The sequence below is a fragment of the Neophocaena asiaeorientalis genome, unplaced genomic scaffold, assembly GCF_003031525.2.
Source record: "Neophocaena asiaeorientalis asiaeorientalis breed wild unplaced genomic scaffold, Neophocaena_asiaeorientalis_V1.1 scaffold524, whole genome shotgun sequence".
Lineage (NCBI taxonomy): Eukaryota > Metazoa > Chordata > Mammalia > Artiodactyla > Phocoenidae > Neophocaena > Neophocaena asiaeorientalis.
In genome coordinates, this window is record NW_020172144.1 from 1,268,474 (window position 1) to 1,273,208 (window position 4,735).

At 39.4% G+C, this 4,735-nt stretch overlaps 1 pseudogene; it reads right to left on the minus strand.

Annotated features, from left to right (window-relative positions):
* Positions 1 to 2,561: 2,561 nt before the first annotated feature.
* Positions 2,562 to 3,581, minus strand: LOC112405737 (prohibitin pseudogene; annotated as a pseudogene).
* Between the last annotated feature and the right edge of the window lie 1,154 nt (positions 3,582 to 4,735).

Here is a 4,735-nt window from a genome sequence, read left to right on the forward strand (position 1 = left end):
TTTATAATTGCCAAAACTTGTAAGCCACCAAGATGTTTTTCAGTAGGTGAATGGAAAAACAAACTATGGTACATCCATACAGTGAATATTATTCAGAAAAAAAAAAATGAGGTATCAAGCCACGATAAGACATGGAGGAACCTTAAATACATATTGCTAAGTGAAAGAAGCCAAGTCTGAAAAGACTACATATTGTATGATTTCAACTGCATGACATTCTGGGAAAGAAAAATAGAAAGACAGTAAAAACACCAGTGGTTTAGGGATTGGGGGGGTGGGAAAAAGAATAAGTGGAGCACATGGGTCTTTTGTTTTTTTCACATGGGTCTTTTGAGGCAGTAAAATTATTCTGTGTGATGCTTCAATGGTGGATATGTGACATTATGCATTTGGTAAAACCCATAGAACTGTATAATAGCACAACAGTGAGCCCTAATATAAATGGACTTTAGTTAATAATAATGTATTAACTGGTTCATCAATTCATAAATGTGCCACACTAACGTAAGATGTTAATGGTAGGGGAAAGTATGTGTGTGAGAGGCGGTATATGAGAACTCTTTGTTCTGATCAATTTTTCTATTAATTCAAATCTGTTTAAAAAAATAACATCTATCATTTTTCTAAAAAAATGAAAAAGTCAATGGCATTTTTACATATGAGGAACAATGAGTCTGAAAAATATAATTAAGAAATAAAAGATATCATTTACACTAGCAAGAAAAAGATATAAGGAACATAGGGATATAGCTAACAAAATACATGAGAGCCCTTTATGGAGAAAATTATAAAACTTTATTGAAGGACACTGAAAGTCAGTATACATAGAGTGATGGATCATGTTTTTGGATAAAGACAATATCATAAAGATATTGGTTCTTTACAAATTGATAAATGAATTCAATGCAATTCCAATAGGATTTGTGTGTGGGTATGTAACTTGAGAATTTGATTCCAAAATATACATGGAAGAGTAAAGGGCCAAGAATAACCAAATAACTTCTAGAAGAAGATGGGGAAGCTTACTTTACCACATATTGAGAGTTATTATAAAGCCTTAGTAATTAAGACAGTGTACCATTAGTCTGTAGACAGTAAATAGACCAATGGAACTAGAGAGCCCAGAAACAGATTCACATATATGTGGAAACTTGATTAATGGAAATGGAACTTGTAGGTCAGTGGGTAAAGGGTAGACTATTCAACGTATTGTGTTAGGGCAAATAGTTACCTATATGGAAAAAAAGAAATAGATAACTCACACACACACACACAAAATCAATTCTGGTTGGATTAAATTCTTAAATACAAAAAGCAAAGATTGAAATATTGAGAAGAAAACGTAGCAGAATATCTTTCCAATTTAGGCGGAGAGAGGGATTTCTTAGGATTAAAAAAATATTCACCAAAGAGAAAAATACTGATATTACTGACTACTTTAAAACGAACTTGTTTATCAAAACATACTTTAGGATTTCCCTGGTGGTCTAGTGGTTGATACTCCATGCTTCCACTGCCACAGCATGGCCCCAAACAACCAACCAACCAAACAAACAAACAAGAAACACACTTTAAAGACAGTGAAAAGACAAATAACAAACTGGGAGAAAATATTTGTAACACATAGAATTGTCAAAGAAGAGTAGCCAGAATATGTAACTATTTTCTACAAATCTGTAAGAAAAAGATAAATAACCTAACAGAAAAGTAGGCTAAAGATAGGACAGACATTTCACAGAAAAAAAAAAAAAAGGCCCAGAAACATAGAAAGATTCTTACTCTTATTAATAGTCAGGAAAATGCAAATTAGATGTGCAGCTAGATGCCAATTTATGCCTACCAGACTTGCAAACATTAAGGAGTTAGTCAATATCAAGTCTAGGCAAGGGTGTGGAGTAATGGGAATGAAAATCTGCTGGTGGGATTGGAGAGTGTTACAGCTACCTTGGAAAACAATTTTGATTACCCAGTGTTGACAAGATGATACAAGGACTTTCAGATGATTTGTTAAATATTATAACATATCTAGCAGGGGCTTTGATTTTTCCATGATGCATGTAAGAGAAAAGTGCCATGATCCTCTTCTGATCTGTAAGAGAAGTTTTTTTCAAGTATCTATAACTTTTAGGAATACTGAGACAATTTATTATAACATTATAATTAAGTCAGTGAATTAAGAGAAGCAACAAAATATTGGTTTCTTTGGAGGTTATTTTCACATGGTGGTTATTTTCACAGGATATGGCAACAATTTCTAAAGTCATAGGAGACGAACAAGACCCTGCTGCTCTGAGTTGCCGATAGTGATGAAGAGTCACATGTGTCCACTTTACATGGGAGAACAGGACACATTCCGTTAAAAGTTTTGAACCAAACAAGCAGGTTCTTTTTTTTTTTTTTTGTCTTTGATAGAGTATTTAGAGATCTGAAGTGATTTTACTTTTATTTCCTTCACTTTACACCAATCATGAAGTTTCACAGTGATTTCTGGGGTGGAAGAGGGAAGGTGATGTTGAGAATCATCAGGGCTGTGGTCCAGATGGCCTCAGGAGGTGTGGGCCTCACTGGGGCAGCTGGAAGAGCACCGACTGCCCGGCGGGCTGGTACGTGATGTCCTCCGAGGCCTCCAACTTGCGCAGCTCAATCAGGCGGTCGCCTGCAGGGGCAAGTGAGTTGGCTATCAGCTCTGCCGCCTTGAAATCGCCCTCCGCAGAGATGATGGCTGCTGCTTCTGCGGCTCAGCCTTTTCCATCACAAATCTGGCTCTCTCTGCTTCCTGCTGAGCCATCTGTTTGCCTTCCACCACTTCTGGGAACTCCTTTCCGAAGGTCAGATGTGTCAAGGGTTATGTCATCCAGGATGAGCCTAAAGGTGGCTGCTTGCTCCATGAGGTCATTGCTCACCTGTCTGGAGACCAGCTCTCTCTGGTGATAAGTTCTCCAGCGTCACAGTGAGCCACCACGGATCTGAGGATCTCTGTAGTGATGGACGGCAGCATGTGCTCATCAGAGTCTTCTCTGATGCTGGTGAAGATTCGGGGAAGTGGCTAGTAACCGGCTGGAAGACGATGCGCAGGGTGATGTTGACATTCTGTAAATCTTTGCTTCCAGTGATTACTGGCACGTTACGTGCTGGAGGGTGGTAAACAAAGATAATTGGTTTCTGTACCCAAGGGATGAGAAAGCCAGTCCCTTTTCCTACAACAATGTCCTGCACTCCATAGAACGGGTCAAAGGTGATAGGATACCTCTGTGCCCAGCATCTGTATTATACAAGGCAGAATTTGCCACGCCTCCTGCAACAGCTAAGGCCAGGCTGATCTTGCCGAGGGACTCAAACACTGTCTCCTTCTGCTGGACCCACTCATACTTTCGCAAGCCCTGGCTCCTCCCGGGCTCACCCCCTTCCCCTCTGACACGAGGCAGCCGATCCCCTACATTCTCACCTGTCAAGCAGATTCTTTGAACCACTTTTGTGATGTTGAGTATTGTCCTCCCAGTGGCTGTGTGGGAGCAGGGAACAGCACTCACCTCTGAGTAATGAAAAAAAATACTTTTCAGGCCCAGGCTCTGAAATTTCATTATACGACATTATAAGAAAATAGCCTGTGGAGCTCTGTTTGACTAGCAGATGGAGAGGAGGCTGAATAGGATTTTATTTAATGAAAATGCAGTAAGAGGAATACATTGTTTTTTTCTAAAAATTAATAAAGTTTGATGTACATTCCCTCCAACTTTGCGGCTCCTCTCCCAGAGAAGTGGAAACCCTCCCATCTTCCCTCCAGCCTCACAGCCCCACCCAGAAGAACCCTTCCATCTGCAGCAGAAGGTATGCCTTACGATATTCATAGTCATAAATTGAAACAGGCCAAATGTCCATTAAAAGTCGAATATATAAATAAAACTGTGGTATAGTTGTACAGAAGAATACAGCAGTGAAAATGAACTATAACTATACACATAAACATGCATGAATTAAAGAAATATGTAGAATTTTTAATTTTTAATTTTTTTTGGCCATGCCATGCACCTTGCGGGATCTTAGTTCCCCAACCAGGGATCAAACCCGGGCCCCCTGCAGTGGAAGTGCAGAGTTCTAACCACTGGACTACCAGGGAATTCCACAGTATGTAGAAATTTTTTAAATCACAAGGGAATATATACTAAATGATTCCATTCATAAAAAGTTTTGAAATAGGTATAAGCAAATAATTATACTATCTTGGGATGCATATGTGGGTATTAGAAAACCATTAAAAAGAAAAAGCAAAGGAATGATTTACACAGAGTTCGGGATAGCAGTGCTGGGGAGAGGAGGAAGTGACTGGGGAGGGAGATGGTGCTTCTGAGGTCCTGCTCAGGTTCTACTTTTTAGGCTGGGTGTTAGGTGGTGGGTACAGGAGGTGTTCGTTTTATTATTTTTCAGACTGTACATATACATCCTATATATTCTTTCATATATATGTGTGTGTGTGTATACGTATGACACGTATATATGTAAACCAAAATGTTGTTTATAAGAGTGAATGGGACATGAAAGTGCATGAACTTTTGTTGTGGAGTGAAATCGGGAAATGTTGCCCTGCTTGGGATGAGGGAGTGAAGGGAAGCTTTGTCTTGGGTTTTCGGTTTTGGCTGAGAAACCATGGAACATGTCTTATGCTCACAGGAATGATCCAGTGGAGAAAGGGAAACTGGTGTTTTGAAGGAGAGAAGGAATAATGTGGGAGCAAGTC